The following is a 25,361-nucleotide window of genomic DNA, read 5'->3' as shown; positions in this document are numbered from 1 at the left end:
AAAGTTACAGTTTAAAATTGGAGAAAGTTTTGTTTAATAATATGGATTGTACATTGCAATTTTAACTTTTTGTGATACTTTAATGTTTGTTCACATTATATCGGAATCAGTTTTATGGTATGTTCCAATAAAGAAAAAAGAACAATATAATCTCATAGATATTCTGTTTAGCCTAGTTGTTTAATTTTAAGCATATATGATATTTTGGAAGATTTTAAAGGATTTATATCTTTTTTTTTTTTTTTCAGGGAAGGGGGCATTGCTTTGAGGGCAATCACAACAACACTTGGAGCAAAGTTTAGCTGAGATACTATGGTATCCTAGTCTTGCTCATAAGGCTGCGGAAACGCCTGATAAGAATAGTTTCCATGAAGGGTCCCCAGGGATAAAAACATTCTCAAGCGTTGTGCTAGATCAGAGGAAGTAATTATTATGTACAGGCTAAAGTTTGCTGGATCTGAGAAATCCAAGCCATAGTCAAAAAGAAAAAGGGAAGTAGTGTCATTGTGAATGATATGATAGAAAAGAAAGAATAAATTTCAAAGCTGAGAATAAAGATCAAGTCATAAATCATATTTGATGTTAATCTTCAGGCTAGTTAGAGGTTATGAGCCGCCAATAAAGTTCTCTCAAAGAGGGTGCCGTTTCAGTCACCACCTGTCTTAGTCTGCTCAGGTTGCTATAACAAAATATTATAAAGTGAGAGTCTAAACACAAAATATTATTTCTCATTATTTTGGAGGTTAAGAAGTGTAAGATTAAGGTGCCAGCAGGTGTGATTCATTCTGAGGTCTCTTCTCTTATCTTGTAAGCAGCTACCATCTTGTTCTGTGCTTTTCATGTGGGCTTTTCTCAGCACATACTTGCTCTTCCTCTTCCTCATAAGACCTAAAGTCTTGTAGAACTAGAACCCTACTCCTCTTACAAACGCATTTAACTTTATTGTCAAATCACTGTACCACCAAATATAGTCACATTGTGGGTTAAGGATCCTAATGTAAGTTTTTGAAGAACCCAATTCAGCCTATAGCCCCACCTGAAGGGAAAAGAGTCTACTATGAAAAAATGTTAAGTGAAGAATGTTGTGAAAAGAAGAAATAGCATAGGTAAAATTTAAAGAAATGAATCTGTGGAATATGTTCCAGGCACAGAAGGAAATCCAACTGTGGCTAGAGGAGAAATAAAATAGAAAAACAATGGAAGGGGGTAACACTAAAACATAAACTAGCCCTGCTTACCCTGGAACAGATTAACAGGGCCCTCAGTGTGTTTGAACTGATGGAAGCCACTGGAGGCCTGATTTAATTTAAGTTGCTAAGATTTTTGTTTCTTGGGTTTTTTGTTTTCCAAAATTACATTGGCTGCTTTGTTAAAATGTGTCTATTAAGGAAACAAGAATAACAACATAGAGAGCATTAAGAAATCAGAAGCTGGTGTTCATATTAGTGCCTAATATTCTCTGATATTAGCTGAATTTGTTTTCACAATGCATCTGTGATACGTGTGTTGACTGAAAATTTATTTTAGAAATCTAGTAACTCTAGTATCATCTAGAAATCCATACAATCATATAATTTTTAAAATGATGCAATTATTATGTAGGGTTACTGATGTTTGAATAAATATCACATCTAGATATCTGTGAATTCATATCTATGTATTAATGATTCAGACACCTTGCAATGCACTTGAAGCTCTTGTTGAGAAAGTTGCTCAGTTTGGACATATTTAGTAGGTCCCTTGATATGGTCGTAGTACTTAATAGAAACTTTTCTATTTCAAGAGCGAATAGCGGACTTTGAGAAATTCCTACTACCTGTGAAAGAAGATACCACTATTTTATAAGGAAATGGGGGATGATATGCAATTGGTTCCCCCTTCCAAACCCAAGGAAGTAAACTGTAAAACAGAACGTTAAAAAACATTCTGAAATGTCGGTTGTTTTTCAAACCTAGGATCAACATTTAACTCCGGTTAGATATTTGTAAAATGGGTTGACCTATCTTCGTATGAAAAAAAAGAAATCAGTAGGAAAAAAAAATGACTGTATGCTGTGATCCGACAGAAAGAGAACAATTTCTCTTTTTTTTTTTTTTTTTTTTTTTTTTGAGGCGGAGTTTCACTCTTGTTACCCAGGCTGGAGTGCAATGGCGCGATCTTGGCTCACCGCAACCTCCGCCTCCTGGGTTCAGGCAATTCTCCTGCCTCAGCCTCCTGAGTAGCTGGGATTACAGGCACACGCCACCATGCCCAGCTAATTTTTTGTATTTTTAGTAGAGACGGGGTTTCACCATGTTGACCAGGATGGTCTGGATCTCTTGACCTTGTGATCCACCCGCCTCGGCCTCCCAAAGTGCTGGGATTACAGGCTTGAGCCACCGCGCCCGGCCAAGAGAACAATTTCTAATGCTAATTTTCTTGTCATGAAGAGGTTAGGAAAATGGACTCTACTATTGCCTACTATTCTCTGAGTTAGAAACTTGGAAGATAGTAGAGATCAAGGATTATAGAATTGGTGGAGATCAAATCCTTCCAAAGAAATGTATGTGATGTCCTTATATGAAAAACAAGCAGATAATGCAGTCACATCTCCAAAGTAACCACCAAGACCTGGAGAGACACCTGCCAACAAGGTCTGCTAGGACCTCCGTAGAACACACTCCACCAAAGGCTGAGCCATGAACTATGTATGTCACCATTAAGGCCAATGAGAAGGGTCAAGAAACCTGCCTTTATTGCTTTGCGGTTACCCGCAAATAGACAACTCTACGCCTTTAATCCAGAGCCATGTCTCACCAATTATTTTTAAAAATGAATATGAGGGCCAGGCAAGGTGGCTCACGATTGTAATCTCAGCACATTGAGAGGCCAAGGTGGGTGGATCCCCTGAGGTCAAGAGTTCGAGACCAGCCTGGCCAACATGAGGAAACCCCATCTCAACTAAAAATCCAAAAAGTAGCTGAACGTGGTGGTGCATGCCTGTAATCCCAGCTACTCGGTAGGCTGAGGCACAAGAATCCAAGAATCGCTTGAACCGCGGGAGGTGGAGTTTGCAGTGAGCAGAATTTGCACCAGTGCACTCCAGCCTGGAGGACAGAGTGAGACTGTCAAAAAAAAAAAAAAAAAAAAAAAAAAAAAAAAAAAAAAAAAAGATTAAAATTTAATTGATTGTATTGAATTTCAGATCTAAATTACCTTTAAAAATGGAATCAGAGGCCGGGCGCGGTGGCTCAAGCCTGTAATCCCAGCACTTTGGGAGGCCGAGGCGGGTGGATCACGAGGTCCAGAGATCGAGACCATCCTGGTCAACATGGTGAAACCCCGTCTCTACTAAAAATACAAAAAATTAGCTGGGCATGGTGGCACGTGCCTGTAATCCCAGCTACTCAGGAGGCTGAGGCAGGAGAATTGCCTGAGCCCAGGAGGCGGAGGTTGCGGTGAGCCGAGATCGCGCCATTGCACTCCAGCCTGGGTAACAAGAGCGAAACTCCGCCTCAAAAAAAACAAAAACAAACAAACAAAAAAAAAAAAAAATGGAATCAGACTAAAATTTTGTCAAGGAAATATTTTTTCAACAGTAGAGTAGACTTGAGACAGTGTGTTTATCAATAGTTATGAGAAAAAAATAACACATTTTTATATGTATGGTTTCAATTTGTTGAAAGACCTTGTGAAATCAGTTAGATGAGTTTACTATGAGATGGCCTATTAAGTACTAATTGCCTTCACTTTTTCCAACTGCAATCTTTGTACTTATCAATTTTTACAACTGGTATAAATAAATAGCATAGTGGTATAAATAGAATACATTGTGGAATGGCCCCTAGGTATATTGTTTACCTCCTTTGACAAAAATGAACTGACTTAAAAGAAAATAAGTTATTGTAAACAAAACGTAGTTTAAGAAGCCTTTACCTGCTCCTTGAGCAGAAACTCAATTGTCCAGTAAGAGGACTTGAGGGTTATCATTGAGCTCTCTTCTGGCAGATAAGTCCCTGTACTTTGAAACACTGCGATTCATTTATTTGCACTTCTCTGACATCAGTCACTTCAGACACAATGGTAACAACTCCTAGTTCTGAAGGCCTAAAGGAAGGGGGTATATCTTTGAATGGTTTCTTCTTTCCAAGAGTGGAGCTGTAAAGGAGGTGGTGAGAAGGAGCTTTGTAGGGTATCGTCATGCAGCATGCACTGCTCTATCAGCAGCCTGTAAGGCACAGCATCTATCACACAGAAATCTGAAAGAGACTCACCAAGACTAGCTCCCATTAAGCAGGCTTGCTTCTTTCAGAAAGGACAAAATCAAGAACTAATGAAAGACACAAAAATTAAGCAAACCACCAATTAAATAAAAACAACATAAAGAAGATGGCTGAAAAATTTTAGCAATTATTTTTAAGCATTTTACAAAATACTCCAATAAAGACCTATTCAATTTGTGGGTTATTTTAATTAAAAGGTTTTTTATTTTAAAAATAATACCAAGGAAAGCAAACAAATAAAGAGATCAAACTGTAGTACAAATATTGCTTTCAGAAATTTGTGGCTGTGAAAATAAAATCAAAGAGCATTCAAATCTAACAATGACTTAGTACATTTATTTTAGAATTCTGAATTACTTAAGCATTAAGAAACTTTCTCCTGGTATTTAAAAAAAATGTAAACATATATTTTTGAATATCCCTAAAACACAGTAAATGCTTAAATACATGCAATGTGTCATCAACAATGCTGTTCATATTTTACTTCTTTAAATCAAATTAATAAATTATTTGCTGTTAATTAAGAATGTATGCTTTAACTGTCCTAAAATTTGAAAAATTGTGAGTCTGCTTTTTGTTGTTAATAACAAAAATAACCATATTTGGGTAAAGTTTTATGAAAAATATCTTAGAGTTGTTAAAGAAAAGAAACAACAAATTCCTAGGCAAGATAAAACTGTTAAATAGCAAGATGAAGAGTTGAAAGTGATGGGGAAACTCATTAGGGAGAAAAATTTTGAGGTTGAACTGCTTTCCAGAGTCTATTCACAGATTCCTGAAAAAATAGTTTTCCAAGTAACCTTTGGGAAACACTGCTCTAGTTATTTATTCAGTGTCTTCTGTGACTATACTCTCCATGGAACTGAAGAAAATTTCACCTAGTCCAGAATAATTTGGGTCAATTAGATGTTATCAGTTATTTTCTTATTTTGCCCGGATGCCTCAATCCTTCTAACATCCCAGCCTCCAGTGCCTGCCCTCTTACCTAACTATAACAGATGAATTTCTTTCTTTTTCTTTTTAGTCTGGAGATCCCTAGGATTAAATGTTCAATGCATTCCCAGTGCTCTTACTGGAACTTAGTAAAGAGGAACTATTACCTTCAGTCTCCCTGATATGATTGCTCTCTGTATGAAGTCTCAAATTGTATTAGATTTTGTTGCCATATAACATTAGATTGTAATGCCTCCCGTGCTCACTCATACCTTATTTCAAACGTAGGATTTTTCAGGGACAGTAGTTTTCAGTTAATTCATTTTATGTGTGTATATGGATCTGTGTGTGCTTCTTTGTTCTGTTAAAGGTTAAAGTGATTTTATTTTATGTGTTATCTACGAAATATATCTTTTCTTTCCCTCAGGTGTTCTTTCCAAAACAAAATGGCAATTAGTATATTGTCCATATCTCATATGATGACAGAATCATATTAAATGCATGTTAATTTACCTTTGATCTCTTTTGCTTATATTTATAAACTAGCTAAAATATACATTATGATTAAAAATTATTACGATCAGTTCTGCTATTTCCTGAAGTCATTTCCAAGTATTTCTTTCTCTCCTTCATAGATAAATTTCTTAAAATAATAATGCCTACTGGCTTATATTATTCATTAATTCATCCAACAAGAATATGTGTCCTGTTTTAATCAGGATATTGGACTAATAGTAGGAATACATGATAATCCACAAAAATAAAAATACAGTGTTTTAAAATTTACATGAAACCACAGAAGACTTCAATTAGGCAAAGCAATCCTGAGAAAAAAGAACAAAGCTGGAGTTCTCACATGTCAGACTCAAAATTTACTAGCAAGCTGCATCTAAAACAGTATGGTGTAGGCCGGACGCGGTGGCTCAAGCCTGTAATCCCAGCACTTTGGGAGGCCGAGGCGGGTGGATCACAAGGTCAAGAGATCGAGACCATCCTGGTCAACATGGTGAAACCCCGTCTCTACTAAAAATACAAAAAATTAGCTGGGCATGGTGGTGCGTGCCTGTAATCCCAGCTACTCAGGAGGCTGAGGCAGGAGAATTGCCTGAACCCAGGAGGCGGAGGTTGCCGTGAGCTGAGATCGCGCCATTGCACTCCAGCCTGGGTAACAAGAGCGAAACTCCGTCTCAAAAAAAAACAAACAAACAAACAAAAAAAACAGTATGGTGTACTCATAAAAACAAACACCTGGACCGATGGAACAGAAAAGAGAACCCAGATACAGATCCATGAATTTGCAACCAGTGTTAGACTAGGCTACTAGAAATACAATGGGAAAATGACAGTCTTTTCAGTAAGCAGTCCTGAGGAAACTGGATAAATGTATGAAGGAGAACAAAGCTAGACTCCTGTATTTCACCAGACACAAAACTCAAATCAAAATGGATTAAAGACTTAAACCTAAGACCTTAAACTATGACTCTACTAAAAGAAAGCATTGGAGAAACACTCCAGGACATTGGCCTGGGCAAAGATCTTTTGTGTAAGACCATAAAAGCATAGGCAAACTAAGAATAGACAATTGTGATTACATCAAGCTAAAAAGATTTTGCAGACCAAACAACCAACAAAATGTAGAGAAGACCACAGAATGTGGAAAAAAAAAAGTGCAAAACTATTCATTTGACAAGGGATTAATAACCAGAATATGTGAGCAGCTCAAACAACTCAATAAAAAATAATAATTCCATTAAAAATGGGCCAAAAATCTAATTTACAAAAGAAGGCATACACATGGCCAAGTATATGAAAAGATGCTCAACATTACTAATCATCAGAGAAATACAAATAAAAGCCATAATGCAGTACCATCTCAATCCAGTTTAAAGGGCCTATATGTAAGACACAGGTAATAACAGGCACTGGTGAGAATGTGCAGAAAGGGGAACTCTTGTACATTGTTGGTAAAAGTGCAAATCAGTACAGCCACTATGGAGAACAGCATAGAAGTTACTCAGAAAACTAAAAATAGAACTGCTGTATGATCTAGCAATTCACTGCTGGGTATATATCCCAAAGAAAGGAAATCAGCCCCTCGAAGAGATCTTAGCACTCTTCTGCTTATTACAGGACTCCTCACAATAGTCAAAATATGAATCAACCTGAGTACCCATTGATGGATGAATGAAGAAAATGTGGCATGTATACACAATGGAATTTAATCAGCCATAAAAAAATAATAAAATCCTGTCATTTGCAGCAACATAGATGGAGCTGGAGACCATTATGTTAACTGAAATAAAACAAGCTCAAAAAGATAAATATCATAGGTTCTTACTCATATGCTAAAAAAGTGTGTCTCATGATGATTGGTGGTTCCCAGAGGCCAGGAAGTATGGGGGTAGAGGGTGATGAAGGTAAAAAAGAGCTATAAATATATCTATTACCACTTAATTCTAAACTTAAAAATTCTATAAATGGTAAAAAATAAATAAAATAAAATAAAGACAACCAAGATAAAATCTCTACCCTTAGTAAAGTTAAAATTTAATGAAAAGGGCTTATTAATATCATAAAGTAGCTCTTTGAGATATTAATCTTTTTTCCGGTTTATATAATTAATCACCATACTGGTTTCCAATAACACATATCAAATTGCCATAAATTTAGTGGTTTAAAAAATACATTTTTATTATCTCATATTGGCTATAGGTCAGCAGTCTAGACACTGTGTAGTGGGGTTTTCTGGCCTCATTTCACAAGGCTAAAATCAAACTGTCAAACCAAGACACATTCTCATCTGGAGATCAAGATTTTATTCCAAGCTCACTAACTTTTGTCAGAATTTATTTCCTCGAAGCCATAGGTTGGAAATCCTGCTTTCTTGCTATCCACTGAAGGTCACTCTTAAGTCTCAGAGACAACTCACAGTTGCCTGTCACATGGCCCTCTCTACAACATGATAATTTTCTTATACAACGTCACTGAAACAGCATTTAATGCAGCTTCAAATCTCTATGTGATTATGCATTCTCAAATATAGACCCTCTTTGAAGAGGTCCACTTGATTAGGTTATCTCCCACCTACCCCACACATGTATACTCAAGGACAGGACATTATACAAGGTGTCTGAAAAAAAGAGCAGGGATTGTGAGGACCATCTTAAAATTCTGCTTGTTTTCCTAAGGAAATTTCAGTTGTCAGACTTCCAGCCTCAGCCAACCCACGACTGTCCAGGCTTGGCAGAGTCAGCAGAACCTCTCGCAATGAGAATATCAGCAGTGACCACTGTTGACTAAGAAAAGGGCTTGTCATTGAATGTGTTTAGTCTCATGAGAATCTTGTAACTTTGGGGAGGAAGAAGTTCCTTCTTAACAGGTCTAGAGTTGGATTTTCCCTTGAGGGGAAAACTGAAATCTTAGAATGGACAATCCAGTTTAAAGAATACCTTTTAAAAAAAGAATGAGGAACTTCTTGTTACATTTCATGCCTCCTCATTACATATGAAAACAGAAAACGTGTAACTCAGTGTGATAGTGGTTCTAATACACGTATGCATAAAACATTCGCAAGTATAGAAGAGCTCTGTCTAAATAAGTAGGAAGCTGGACATGTCCTCTGGAGGGAAATAACAAATCTGAGTTTTAAAAGTATGAGATAAAGAAGAAATCATGGTAGAAATAGAAGTAGTGAAGTAGGGAAAAGAGGTATGGGGATCTGCTTTTCTTATATTTACAGGTGCAGATATAAAAGTTCAAAAAGGTGTGACAAAAAGACATGGAGAAATGATGACTTTAAGATTGGCATTCCATGTTTATGAGTTTTTCAGAATAGACTCTGTCTAGAGATAATCATTACATAAACAGATACTCCCTTAACCACTTCCTTTTTAAAAGAAAGATTTTGAAAAGCTTAAGTGGTGAAGGCTTACATGAATTTCTTATTAATATGTACCAGTGGGAGATATTGTCTTATCAATAAACATGTTAATTGGGCTTAGTTGACAGTTGAGAGAGAAAGTTATATAATAGGGGTCACAAACTTGAAAATCTACAGGGGCCATGCTGTTAATGTAAATGAGAGAAACAACCTAAATCCAAGCATAATACAAAAGGGGCTGCAGGAGCTTCTGAGAACTGGGGACCAGGTAACCTTTCTAGAGGGATAGCTTCTATTCAGCCCTTGCCAATTACTGTCATGCCGAAAGGCAAAGTTAACAGTGCTACATTTCAAACTGCCTCTGAAAAAAAGCTGCAAATGTAGATTTAAGTATTGATATGGTTGCACTAGGCAAAATAGCTAAGAAATGGAGCCAATAGTGTATGTACTGTGCTGTAAAACAATCGAATATGATAGAATTCTCATGAATTGAGGAGAGTGATAGGAGTTTGGAGTAAGTTAAGTAAAGGGAAAGTCATCTGAGAGAGAGATATATATTGATGAGGAGAAAGGAGAGCAAAATATATACACTTTACAAAGTCTAAAAATGTGTCCATTATTGAAACTGCTTAGAAAAAAATCTATTACAGGCTTCAATGCAACTCAAGTTTTCTCTACCAACTTGTCAATGGATCACATTGCAATTGTGTTGGATAAGTGACAGTAAAATCTATTTCATCTCTGATCAAATCTAAACACAGTGACTGCTGAAGTGCTTTCTAGGAGCTATCTCTTCCTCTGAAAAAAGCAGAACTGGAGTATAGCATCTACTGAAATTTTGAGAATGCTAAACATTTTATTGTGTGTGCCTGAATATGTGTGTGTCCACACATGCACATGTGTTTATCTTTTATTCCTAATTCTCTTGGGCAAAATTTAATCACATGTTTATGCATATTAAATAATATAAATATATTTTATCTCTTATTCTGTTGTGACTACACATGCTATGGAGAAAAAGCAAAACAAATCATCTGTGCTTTTAAGCTGAAGCCCATTTTGGTGGCCAGAGAAAAGTATGATTTGTTTCCTTTATTGTGTTCAAATTATAGAAGCATTTATTTGCCTGACTAAATATAATTCTTTAAATTTTATACATTAATTATTTGCTTCATGACAGAGTAATTCAGAGGAAGTATCAATGATGACTCAGAGTTATTAAAATACAAAAAAAGTAAGGCTGAATAAGTTAGGCCTAGTTGGAAAATGATAGTATTTGGATTAGAAAATCATGTAGATTTCTTTCACAGAAAGATGTTTTATATATATGTGTACATATATATGTACATATATATAATTCTAATTTAATGCATGCATATATATATATGTACATATATATATATATATATATATATATATATATATATATATATTTGGCACACACTATGCTTTTTCAGGAAAGTCAGAGAAAGATGATTTCTGAACTTCCAGGATGGATCCTTGAAAAGATGATATTTGAGAATTGCATTCATGTCAAAGAGAAGTTTCGCTCTCAGCTGAGCCAGCCATGTTGCTCTCTACAGCAAATTTACTGTAAATTTACAGCAAATTTTATTTGCCTCTTCTTCTGCCTCAGTTGATGTTGAAATCCTACCTCGTTTAATTCTCTCTTTTCTCACATTAATTCAGTTATACATCTCACTGCTAAGTATGAAAACAGTCTATTTATCAACATACTTTTTAATGAATTCTTTTTAATAAACTATATTTCAGGTTGTATAAATAGTTTGATACTCTACTACAGATTTCAACCAATTTCCTATCATGGAAGGAGAGTATGTATTTTAAAGAAAATGGTGACAGACATGACAAAGTATCGTTAAAAAATTTAAAAGACAGCGACTCTTTCTAAGAAATAATATTTTGCTTCCATTATGTAATTAGATTTTCTGACATCAGTATTTTTCAAATTAAGGGATTCAGAAAAGTGAAGAGGGACAAAGGGAAACAGAAGAGTTTCAAGCAAGTGAAAGTATGGCTGTAGGAGGGGTTGGGGTTGTGGGAAACTGTGCTCACCTATCTCTGTCCAGTGGTTTTCTTGTTAATTCCATAGTAGCTTCTGGAACTCCCCAGTAGAAACAGATGTTCAGCACCTCTACCCCACTGTTACACTGAGGATATTACAGATGATTCACTAAGCATGCAGAAAACTTGGTTAAACTTCGGGCTTTGAGATTCTGCCTGCTTTATCTTGAGACTCCAAGTAGACAGCTTGATGGAAATTGCAGCCCAAGCAATAATTGTCCTCAACTATTTTCATCCATCTTACAAGCCTAAAGTTCCATGGCCTAGCCTGCTGTTTCATACAGTGAAATTGACTTTAGTGCCCATAATCTCAAGAGCGGCATCTTAATTCCCAATTATGCCACAGATAATGACCTCCTGGGCACTCTTTTCTGCCTCAGGTCTGGCAGTCCAGCTGGCCTCAGGGATTAGCCCTACCTTGTTGAGTTTCTGTTTTATTTCTGATCTCCTAGGATTTTATCTTATATTAGAGTATGGTCTTCTCTTTCTCTCTTATTAAATAATGTATTTATTTTGCTATATGCTAAGTGGTAAGGATGATTTAAAGTACATCTTAAAAACAACTGAACTGAAAGTTGTTCATGCTTTTATGAAGATAACTGAAAAACGTTCATTTATTTTCTTTGTTATCTTTGAAGTATGTCTTTAAATAGAGGGACTATCTCAGATGCATGCGACTTTAATTAGCTAACTATATGTAAGATAGCTTCAGGGCAGAGTTATTTGTTAAAACTGGGCCTTTCCATAAATAAAAGCAAGTGAACATAGCATATAATACTATATATAATCCTAAAAATATTAAATTTCTCTATAAGTGTGTTTTTCACAATATTAATAGCATTAGGAGAGTGGGTAGTCATTTAAAAAATTAAACATACCTCGTAGCAACCACTGCTGATTGCATTCTGCTCTTCCTTAGAGAAAGAACCCTGACATAATTTTGGGTACCAATGTGGTCAGGTAGAAAACTGCACCTACAGGCATCCTTGCAGATAGTCGTGGTCACATGACATCATTCTAAACATTGAAATGTAAGTGCAAATATCCTGAGTAAGGCTTCTGGGAAGGGTATTTTTTTCCTGACAAAAAGAAAATCATCAATCACCTTTGCCGTTTACCCTTATTCCTCTTCGTGACTGGTACAGAGGCTCAATGCCTAAAGTGTAGCTATCATCTTATAACCATAAAGGTAAAAGATGCAGGCTAAGTATAGTGGAGAAGAAAGATAGGAGTCTGGGACTTTGAGCAACAACTCCAATCCTGTTAATACTTAATTTCCATCTACTTGTAACCTGAAAAAGACAAAACTAATTATCCATTTGTACCATTTGCCTTTTATGTCGGGTTTCTATTGCAGGCAGCTGAACTCCATCCTAATTAGCCTATGCTTTTATTATGATCCAGTTCAATAAGGCCAAGCTTTCATTCAATATCTTTTTTTGTTATTCTTTCTTCTTTTTTTTTTTTTTTTTTTTTTTTTTTTTGAGACCAAGTTTTCTCTGTCTCCCAGGTTGAAGTGCAGTGGCACAATCTCAGCTCACTGCAACCTCTACCTCATGGGTTCAAGCAATTCTCCTATCTCAGCCTCCCAAGTAACTGGGACTACTGGCACAGGCCACTACGCCCGGCTAATTTTTGTGTTTTTAGTAGAGATGGGGTTTCACCATATTGGTCAGGCTAGTCACAAACTTCTCAATACCCTTTCTTGATGTACAGCTTTATGTATGTCATCATAATGGGAGTTTTAATTTTACATAAAATTGCTATTACTATGAAAATCATCAAACACATTTAAATTTTATAAATATTTTTTACTCAGAATATAGGTTCAAGTAGTAATAAGGCAAAAAGCTGATCTTTAAAAGTGTGTGCTTTCTTTGTCTCTTGTAGCATGACATCAGAAAATGACGTAGTAGATAAGGAGGTGCACTTCCAGATCTCTTTTCAAGACAAGACTGATACACAGTTGAAGGGAGCAGGCAGCACACACCCTACAGCTGTGAGGCCCTTCAGGGAGGGAATACCTCAGCTGCAGGGATCTCATCATCTACTATTGCCCATACCTAGTGAGTAACAGATGAGTGGGATGTGTATGGTACAGACATTTGGTTTGAGACAGGACAATCTTACAGGCTTCCCATCAGATGAATTAAGGTTTCGTTGCAGCTCGACATCTTCCTCTGTCCAATATCATTTATTTTCTCTTATTTTCATAGGTATTACTCTCTAGTAATCATTTTACACCTGAAATAGCACCTCGGGATCTGCTTCCAACTTGCAATAGTTGGTATTGGAAGTGACCCTCGAAAGTAGATGATAAGATGAGGTTTCACAGCTGGATGCCTCACCACCTGATTGGCAGCAAGAACACTAAAACTAATGGTAGATGGAGCACAGGCAGCTGCTGGCACAGTATGGCAGTACAATTGTTAAAACTACCAGCAGTGATGAATTGGGAGACTACTGCTGAAGGACAGAGTTCGCTAGCCCATGTGATCTGTTAGACATTTGACATGTAGGATACAGTGGCTATAAGAATAAGGATCTGGATGGTTTTTGCTATGTGATTTCCTACAAAAAGACAATATGGAACTGAGGCTGAGTAACGGGCAACTGAACGACAGGTGTGAAAGCCAGGGGCATCTTTGTTGCATTCAAGGACGTCATGTCCTTTAGTGGGAGAACAGAGGAAAGAATGGGAAGCATAAAAATTAATAGGACTTTTTTTTTTTTTCTACTTGGAGCTCTCTTCCAATAGACAAGACAATATTGTGGTGAAGCCCCCAGGAAGCAATGTCAACTCATTACTAAGATGGCTTCTAAATGCATGGGAAAAGTAATGGCAAATTTCACTGAGTGAATTGAAATGCCAGAATTGCCATGACAAAAAACAAAAGATGGAATTACGATATGTTTGGCTATGTCCCCACCCAAATCTCAACTTGAATTGTATCTTTCAGAATTGCCATGTGCTGTGGGAGGAACACAGTGGGAGATATTGAATTATGGGAGTCAATCCTTCCCACGCTATTTTCATGATAGTGAATAAGTCTCACAAGAACTGATGAGTTTATCAGGAATTTCCGCTTTTGCTGTTTTCTCATTTCTCTTGCCACCACTAGGTAAGAAGTGCCTTTCATCTCCTACCATGATTCTGAGTCCTCCCTAGCCCATGTGGAACTGTAGGTCCGATTAAACCTCATTTTCTTCCCACTCTCTGGTATGTCTTTATCAGCAGTGTGAAAATGGACTAAAACAAATTTAAAACTTCAGGAAAAGAGGCATGTTGAAGGTGTACACTATATATGGCCAGAGACACATTACACAATTATGACTCACTGGAAGATCCAGAGACTACATCATTTACCCAGTTAATGAGAAATGTTCTGGTAAAGAGGCACAAGCATCAATTAAACAGTTTAGTAATGGTTCTTCTCTGTAGCACAGGGGAGAAGTGGACTATGTTGGATGGACAACTGTCCTTGTTTTAGCACTATATGCTCCACATTCCAGGAAACCCCTTAGTTCTGGAAAACCTCAGATAGTTGGTCACACAAGTTAATATTAGACCCTGTTATAGAACTTAGCTTAAAGACAGCATGATAAAGATAGAATCCTGAATCACAGTACAACTGGATGCATTTAACTTTCAGAAGCTGGGGCAGGAGGAGGTGTCACAATGATTTCAACAACCTCCAAGGTCAAAATGCCAACCAAAAAGTGTTACCCAGAGAGCACTATAGAGATGCTTGATAAATACAGTGTTCCTTCAGGGCAGATGATAAGGGTAACACTGAGCAGGAAAAAATCAAGGATGAATGGCTTGGTAGATGAAGGCTGTTCTCCCAATTAAAAGTTATGCTTTCTTGTGTGGTTTCCACAACATAGCCATTTGACCATCCTGTAATCCATCAACCCAGGAGCAGGCTGGGTACTTATAAGGACTCACCCTATGACAATGTAGCAAGTGTAAAAGCTAATGACTCCTCCAGTTAAAAGGGATGTGTAGCCATTTATACAGACTACTGAGCACTGGGTTGCCCAGTCTGTGAATACCCAGACATTACGCAGATTGATGGACACTGGATCTGAGAAGTTATTGTTAACCAGAGTCCTAGAGCATTATCATGCACCTTTAGGGTAGGGGTATAGGAGGCTGGGGAAATAGATATATAATTGGGACTGACATATTTGTCAATTGGCACAATTCCAAAATTTGAGTTTTAGTCTATAGGACAAAAGCTATTATAATGAGTAAAGTTAAGCAGACGCCTTTATAATTATTCACATTCGCCTATGATCCTAGTCAAATAGACATTAGTAGAAATTAGTGCCACCCTTCGGAATCCAAACAATGATGAGCAGCAGTATCTGCCATTTGTCTCTTTCATTCAGCATTGTGACCCTTACAGAAATGAGATGTACTCTGGATGTCGATTGTAGACTATTACACAGTCAACCAATTGTAGACCTGATTCCAGCCATTGTACTTTTGCCATAACAAATGTTTTACATCTTCAAACACATAGTATGCAACCAACAATTTTCCAACTGAACCCTTTTCATCATTATCAGAATATAATTGAATGTTCATGTAGAACAGACAATATATATTTCCATATTTTCCCTAAAGCAATGTTCATCTCCTGTACTCTGTTGTAATATAGAACAAAGTGACTTGGGCTGTGTGAATATCTAGGAGAACATCAAATTGATTTTACATTGATGACATTGTATTGATTGGGTAGGATGAACAAGGCTTGGATAGATAGGAGCCCTTGGTAGAACACATTACTCTAGAGCTTGGGAGATTAATCATGTGAAAAATAGGAGTCTGTTCTATTCATAAAATTTTTAAAGATCTGTTGTTCAGGGACATGCAAAGAAATAATATTCAATGTAAAAGACAAATAATTACACCTTACATTGCCTGCCACAAAGAAGAAAGCATAATTCCTGTTGAGCCTCCTCAGATTCTGAAGATAGCAAATTTCATATCTAGGAATATCTGGTTTGTTCACTGAAATATCTTCTTTGAATAGAAAAGCTCTATTTCCATAGTAGGTACCAAATAATTTTTGGTTTAATACCTCTATCAGTTAAAAAAAAAAACTGTCTGTAACATATATATGTCTCTACATTTCCATGGCCACTACTCTAAGCCAAGCATGTCCAACCCATGGCCTGCAGGCAGCATGTGGCCCAGGATGGCTTTGAATGTGGCCCAACATAAATTGGTAAACTTTCTTAAAACAGTATGAGTTTTTGTCTTTTTGTTTTTCCTTTTTTTTTGCAATTTTTTTTAGCTCATCATTTAGCTACTATTAGTGTTAGTGTATTTTATGTGTGGTCCAAGACAATTATTCTTCTTCCAAAGTGGCCCAGGAAAGTCAAATGATTGGACATCCCTGCTCTAGGCCAAATATATTTCATTGCACCTCACCCATTGGTATACTTTTCTAACTTAGACCCTCCTTTCCTTCTTCCTTCTACATCTACACCCATTTCCTACACTAATTCCACAGTCATCCTTTAATCCCCAAGTTATTTACAATTTCGTTTCTAATCTTTCAACATCTTTCTATTTCTCCTAGAATAGTGACAAAACCATAAATTATTCTATAAATCCCCATAGTCAGATTTTAGTCTATTTCTGCCTCTGAATTCCAGCCCTATTCTCTATGATCCTCATTAAAATAGTAAATCTTTTGCGAAGTGCTGAAATGTATAAACTCTTTTCATTTTTAAACTAACACTTCTCAAACTTGTTGATTATAATCTCTTTATCATGGAATATCTATTAACCCCTAAAATTTTTTTTAAAATTCTGGATTTTTATGTACAAGATTGAACAATGGTTAGTACTGACAGTGAAAGGAGATGGACGTGGTTGTATAAAGTAGCTCTGAGGTTTTATTTATAGTATATGTCAGAATATGCTTAATATTCTTACTGGCCATCCATCACAGATGCATGTGTGTCATTATGGTACAAACATAACTTGAGAGCTTTATGCATGTATTTAAATTATTTTAAGATTATTTTGGTAAAATTTAACACACACAGTTTTTGAAAATTTCATTTATATTACAAGCTCTCCTAAAGTCCCTTTAACCTTTTTGCTTATTCCTTACTTAGAGCCGGTATCTTCTTTTCAGGGCCCGAGGCCCTGGAGAATATAGTGTATATTTGGATTCCTCAGAATGTCTGAAATCAAGTAGAGTATTATTGATATTATCGATAAAGTTAAAAAACAAAGCATGATGCTGACATTTGTAGAAAACCGTCGCCAATAGACAGGTGTGTAAAGATTTTCTATTTTTAGCAGAGTAAAATCATAATATCATACTTGCTGCTCAAGAGAATTATAATGTTTTGCCCTCCAATGGCATATTAAGGATACAAGAAGCCTGAGTTTTAAAAACTTCCAAAGTAGGTCATTATTGTATTGTGATGAATAGCATTGCTTTACTGAATTTTTCTGAAAGCTTACAGTTATCATTCCTTTTTAAAAACTGTCTACAGTAAAGCATGGCTATGCTTATATTATAAAAATTATGGGATGTGGCTCCTGTAGGCTTTGAGGTCCTCCCTAATCATGAAACATTTATTATCTTTCTCTTTTTCTATACTTTGTCACACTTTAAACAATTTTCTCTCACGCTCTTTACATTTTTTCTTATTATCTATTCAAATATATGACTCTTTCTCCAGAACTTTTCATATTACACTAAAAATATTCCATATTCTTTCACAGCAGTACATAATCACATATTGATCTTGATTCATTTCTTACATCTAAACTCTTAGCTAAAGACTAACTTACCTAATTGGAAAGACCAAAAGTGCTCACTGCCACAAATAATTTAGATTGACAGGTTATTCATTTGATAAAGCCAGAATGATGGAGATGGGTCATAAATTGTCCAAAGCAAAAACAATATTTTTACTTTTTAAATCTTTGTATATTATGTTAATAGTCTGTTAATGGTCCAAATCTGATTACTACAACTTAGATGTATGCAACTATCAATATTTCTGTGACATAAATAAATATTTTAGGTGTATCCATTTCTTTTGACAATGATAGAGATATAATCAATTTTAATTTAATTATTCTTTTATTTCTGTTTTAATTATCAATACAGTTTGGACAGGCTATGTAAGAAAATTCAAGAATTAACATTCGGTCATAATTAAAAGCTCCCTTTCTGGGTTTTCACTACAATTGAAGGACTCTTTCTCTCCTCTGTCTTACTGGCCCATCTCCTGGATGAAACCAGGACAACAGAGGAATATCTTGTGGGCATGCACAGTGATGATGAGATTCACACCTGGTTGTGTGGTTTTACTTAGTGACTTTCTCTGCTAGTGTCCTTATCATATCCCCGCTATGAGTGGTGTTCTTCCCTATAAAAAAGAGTTCTAATCACAGCCAAACAATTAAGAATCTCTCTCTTTGCATGGCCTTTCACATTTTAATGAAGGGCTTTAGGACACTGACCAGGCACCCATATTCTCCAACTTCCTTGTCCAATATGACAGCCCCCAGTCATGTGTGACTATGAAGCACCTACGTATGGCCAGAATGAACTGATTAACCTTTAAGTAAAAATTATGCATCACATTTTAAAGACTTAATATGAAAAAATATGTAAAATATCTCAATTTTTATATTGACTAGATATTAAAATATTTTAGATATATTAAATGAAATAAATATATTACTAAATTTTTTTTTAAAGTTGTGGTTGTATCTGTAGATTTTGCCAGTCAGAAAGCTATCATTATTACTATTTTTCATATATGTAAATATGTGTATACATATTTACATATATGTGTACACATATGCTTATATGTGTATACATATAAATAGCTCATAATTTTATGTTTTGAAATTTTTCTAATATATTTATGGCTGCAAATATCATACCATGTGCTGTTTTACCTTCACACCACAAGTGTTTGTGTATTATATTTCAAGTAACAATCAGCTTTGAAATTCAACTGTGCTTTTTAATTTTGCTGTTCATAATTGATAACTCTTTATATTGAAACATATAAAGAATTTTTATTTGTCCTTTACTTATTTTACTTAAATTTATTTCTGTATTCTACACCCACAGATGTCTTAATTGTAATTAATGGATATTAAGATCTAGAATTTCTATTTAGTGCTTTTGCAAAACTATTGTTACATTTTTATGGTTTTCAATGCTTGATGGAAGTATTTAATATTGCCTTTACCTCTTGAATAAAAAATAGTTATTTAAAAGCTAATTGTCTGATAATTCCAGTATCTCAATCCATTGATTGTGAGACAGATACTGTACTTAAAGAAATTGTAGAAATAATTTGACATCTGGTATGAAGTTAACTTGATTTAGGGAAGATTACCATTTGCTTTGACAAATGCTTAAAGCCAGTGACAAGACAATCTCTCTGTCAAGGGTTGAAATTATCTGGGTTACACTGGTCAACATGGTGAAACCCTGTCTCTACTGAAAATACAAAAAAATAGCCAGGCATGGTGGTGGGAGCCTGTGATCCCAGCTACTTGTGAGGCTGAGGCAGGAGAATCGCTTTAACCCAGAAGGCAAAGATTGCAGTGAGATCACACCACTGCACTCCAGCCTAGGTGACAGAGTGAGACTCCATCTTAAGAAACAACAAACAAAAAAAGTAAGTTTCAGCAATCCCATTACTGGGTATATACGCAAAGGATTATGCCATTCTGCTATAACGATACATACACACATATGTTTATTACAGCACTATTCACAATAGCAAAGACTTGGAACCAACACAAAAGTCCATCAATGATAGACTGGATAAAGAAAATGTGGCAAATGGACACCGTGGAATACCATGCAGCCATAAGAAAAGGATGAGTTCATCTCTTCTGCAGGGACATAGATGAAGCTGTAAACCGTCATTCTCAGCAAACTAACACAAGAACAGAAAACCAAATACAGCATGTTCTCATTCATAATTGGGAGTTGAATAATGAGAACACATGGACACAGGGAGCAGAACAACATTCACTGTGGCCTGTTAGGGGCTGGGGGCTGGGGTCTAGGGGAGGGATAGCATTAGGAGAAATTCCTAATGTAGATGACAGGTTGATGGGTGCAACAAACCACTATGGCATGTGTATACCTATGTAACAAATGTGCATGTTCTGCACATGTATCCCAGAACTTAAGTATAGTGTAAAAAAAGAGAGTGGTAACTATCGAAAAAAGAAAGAAAGAAAGAAAGAAAGAAAGAAAGAAAGAAAGAAAGAAAGAAAGAGAGAAGCTCTTCAAGTAGAGGCTGTACCCAAGATAAAAAAATAGATTTAGATATCAAAAGATACTTGATGTTAGTTCCTACTTACAGTATAGAGTATTATTCATATTAGAAAAATTAAAATCATATTCTGAACTTAATTTTTGGATCTTGAAAAAGAATACAGTTCTGAGTGTTCAGGAATATTTTAGTCTAATTTGAGTGTATTTATATCTGTTTTTATATATTGCTACTCAGGTAGATAGATATAAAACAGAGTGAGAAGCATAGATTATGCATATATAAAGAGATAGACAATGAAGCGAAATAATTTTTCAATCCTTTAAAGCAAGGGTCCCCAATTGCTGAGCCAGGTACAGGTACTGATTTGTAGCCTCTTCAGAACTGGTCTGCACAGCAGGAGGTGAGTGGTGGGTGAGCCAGCAAAGCTTCATATGTATTTACAGCCTCTCTCTATTGCTGACATTACAGCCTGTGCTCAGCCTCCTGACAGATCAGTGATGGCATTAGATTTTCATAGGAGTGAGAATCCTACTGTGAACTGTGCATGCAAGGAATCTGGGTTGCCTATTCCTTATGAGAATCTAATGCCTGATGATCTGTCACTGTCCCCCATCACCCCCAGATGTGACCATCTAGTTGCAGGAAAAGAAGCTCAGGACTCCCACTGATTCTACATTATGGTAAGTTGTATAATTATTTCATTATATAGTATGATGCAATAATAATCAACATAAAATGCACAATAAATGTGTTTGAATCATTCCCAAACCGTCCCCCTAACCCGAGTCCACAAAAAAATTGTCTTCCAAAATAACTGGACCCTGGCACCAAAAAGGTTGGGGACTACTGCTTTAAAGGCTTAAAACATATTGCAAATATCCCAAGTCATATTGAACAATTATATGTGAAAAAATTGACACTGTAAGGGCCAAATTTTTCAGACTTATTTAGCAATGCTTCCAAAGCATTGTGCAACTTTTTTTCTTCTATGTTCCCTATCCAGTGTTGACACGAAATTCAAATGCCTGATGCTTAGAGGAAAGTGGACAACAGAAATTTAAAGCATTATGTTGAGAACGTAGGACATGCTGGCTCCCACAAGTAGAAAACAAAAGATAACATCTGCTATTCCTATTTTCCAATTATATTTACTCTTTTGTTAATATAATCCTTTACAATATTCATCTTCCAGAAATAATTTCCACACCAAGTAATTTGCATATTTTCATGCACCATCAACATTTCTTTACTTGTTTTAATTCTGAGTTGCCCTAGAAATTATTGACATGAAATTCATTGTGCTGGTGTTTGTTTCTACTTAAGTGGTTTACTAGATTAATTTCTTCTTATAACATGAAGTTCAAATGATCCTCTAAGCACATTATAGAGAAATTCATATTGAACAAATATTCTTCATCCTTCCTGCTTTTGTTTTCTTCTAGCCATCAATACCTACCAATAAGCTCTTAACACCTCTTCATTTATCATTCAATTTGCCTTCCCATTATCTTTACTGTCTGGTGCCACCCTTGTTGAGATGCTTATTCCCTCATAATGGACTGTATTAATTGCCTTGTAATTCAGTCTCTTTCTTTCTCCAGTCCATCAAATACAATGCAGGCAAATTAATCTTCTTAAAATATTATTTTGATCACGTCACTCCATCTTCACTGATTTTTCATTATCTACCAAAGACAGTAGAGATTTGCCTGCCTGGTATTCCATTTTTATCACATTGAATAAACGGTTTTATAAATTTTATTCATGCAACCAAAATTTGTATGGGACATACACAGTGATGGATTCTGGCTATCCAAGATGATAAAATGGAATTGCTGTTCTTAACATTTTTACCATATTTTGAGAGAAGCAGACATAGATCGTAGTATTTTTTAGGCTTTAAGGACAAGTCCAATATTATAAATAAAGAGAACAATTAATTCCATCTCAAAAGACTACAAATTATGAAAAATTTGATTTAAGCCTGCGTTTTCACAGTTGGGGAAGGTTAGTGCATCTTACTATTTCCCTGTATATAATTTAAATAGAACATCTCCTTTTCCATAGGTTCATTTTATTATTCTAAAAATTTACTGTTACCAATGTTACCTTTAAATGGAATAATATTTTCTTACTCTATCTCTGTAGAAATTATTTTTCTGTACCATTGTCCATGGCAGTTAATCTGCTTTACATTTTCCAACTTTATAGTGAATTCTTAGGACAATGTCCTGTTTTTAATGAGTACTCAATAGAGTAAGTGTTGAACAAATTTAAAACACGTGCAGAAAATCAAACACCATATATTCTCGCTCATAGGCGGGTGTTGAACAATGAGAACACATGGACACAGGGAGGGGAGCACTACACACTGGGGTCTGTTGGGGGGAAATGGGGGAGGGGCGGGGGGTGGGGAGGTCGGAAGAGATAGCATGGGGAGAAATGACAGATACAGGTGAGGGGACGGAAGGCAGCAAAGCACACTGCCATGTGTGTACCTATGCAACAATCTTGCATGTTCTTCACATGTACCCCAAAACCTAAAATGCAATAAAAAAAAAAAAAAAAAAAAGAACGCATTTAAAACACACACACACACAAAAAAAAAAAAAAAAAAAAAAAAACACGTGCAAAATGAGGTCTCCTTAGAGTTTTGATTTGCATTTCCTTGATTACAAAAACGGTATACTTTTGTATATATTTTATCCTCCGGTAGTGTTTTCTCTCCTGGAAAACTAAACAAAACGAAACAAAAAACCTCCTCAGCCGGGCACAGTGGCTCACGCCTGTAATTCCAGCACTTTTGGAGGCCAAGGCGGGCAGATCACCTGAGGTCGGGAGTTCAAGACTAGCCTGACCAAGATGAAGAAACCTCATCTCTACTAAAAACACAAAATTAGCCGGGTGTGGTGGCACATGCCTGTAATCCCAGCTACTCAGGAGGCTGAGGCAGGAGAATTGCTTGAACCCAGGAGGTGGTGGAGGTTGAGGTGAGCTGAGGTTGCGACATGGCACTCTAGCCTGGGCAAGAAGAGCAAAACTCTATCAGAAAGAAAGAAAAAAAGAAGGAAGGAAGGGAAAGAAGGAAGAAAGACCTCGTCATATCATTTGTTCATTTTTTTCTATTTTTTTCTTATTGATATATGATATTGCTTTCACAATTTGAACACAAAATATTTGTTTATTACATATTATAGCTATCTTTTTTCTCCAGCTTTACATATTTTAGAGGGGAGTTAGATAAGCAGAAGTTCCATTTACTTTAGCAATACGTTTCCTTTCTCAGCTAAGTCTCTTTAAATATTTTCTCTCATTCATTCTCTTTATTACCTAATTCTGATTTAATGTATCCCATACTTCAATTTATTCTTCATGTTTCTAATCTTGTCTTGCATAACTTTTATCTCCATGTTTATCTTTGTTACTTTTAAAGTAATTTTTATATCTGTCTTCAGGTTTACTAGCTCAGTTTCATCCTTGTTTAATCTGCTGGTTAAACATTTTTTTTTTCTTTTTCATTTCAATTGCTAAGGAGTTTGTTTCCAAGCTTATCTAAATTTGATGGAATAAGCACATTCCACCCTGTCTCTCCCACTGAATACAACCATTAAATATGAATTTACATGGAACTATATTATAATGGTAAATACTAAACAGTAGCAGATGCATCAGAGAAGACCAGAATGTCTGACCAACAAACTGGCATGAAATTATCAGAAGAGGGAAGAAAGAGACAGGAAAAAAGAGATGAAATAATTAAATAAGTAATAAAGAAAAGTTAGAGCTTTCTAATGGAAGGTTTCACCAAGATTATAATAGGACAGATTTGAAAATAATATAGCTCTAGGTACAACCTTGAAAATATAAATGTAGATTCTTGTAAATTGCCAGACAAAGAAATTCACCTGTAGCAGAATAAGAATCAACAACTTGAGAAGCATAGTCATATCATTTATGAAATGCTAGAAGACAGCCTAATAATTCTACATCTAGTTAAGATATTATTCACCTGCCACCATAAAATACAAATATTTGCATACATATATGAAAGGTAATATCATCCTAGTCTCTCTCTAAGAGCAATATTCAAGAAACTATTTTAACTAAAAATTCAAGTGTATCAAACAAGTTAAATGTGGAAAAATATAAAAAGATAAGAAAATGTGAGTGCTAAACTCTGTAAAAAATGTAGATTTAATGGATCATTATCAAATGATTTGAACTGTATTAACTTTTAGTAAATTGGTGGTGTGTTTGTTTGAAATTAAATAATGACAAAGGGAATTGGTATATGCTGAAATAGCTGAATAAGGATTTTTAATATAGAAGAGACATAATTCAGGGCCGGGCGCGGTGGCTCAAGCCTGTAATCCCAGCACTTTGGGAGGCCGAGGCGGGTGGATCACGAGGTCGAGAGATCGAGACCATCCTTGTCAACAAGGTGAAACCCCGTCTCTACTAAAAATACAAAAAGTTAGCCGGGCATGGTGGTGCGTGCCTGTAATCCCAGCTGCTTAGGAGGCTGAGGCAGGAGAATTGCCTGAACCCAGGAGGCGGAGGTTGCGCTGAGACGAGATCGTGCCATTGCACTTCAGCCTGGGTAACAAGAGTGAAACTCCGACTCAAAAAAAAAAAAAAAAAAAAAAAAAAAAGAGGAGACATAATTCAAGAAAAAGTTTAGTAATGCTCTGAAAGTATAATAATACATTATTACAATACAATTAAAAAGTTAGAGATGGGGCATGAAAAATAAAAGTTGCATCCTATTATAATGGAGAGAGGGAAACAGGGAGGGAAATGCTCCACTTGGTGAGGGCTATAGTTGTTAGGAGTTTAATGATATGTCTATAAAAAGAAGAGGACATTATTAATGGAAGCAAAAATGTAGTGGTAGACTATAATTAACA

The sequence above is a fragment of the Saimiri boliviensis genome, chromosome 18 (genome assembly GCF_048565385.1).
Source record: "Saimiri boliviensis isolate mSaiBol1 chromosome 18, mSaiBol1.pri, whole genome shotgun sequence".
Lineage (NCBI taxonomy): Eukaryota > Metazoa > Chordata > Mammalia > Primates > Cebidae > Saimiri > Saimiri boliviensis.
Note: the sequence above shows the minus strand (reverse complement) of the source record.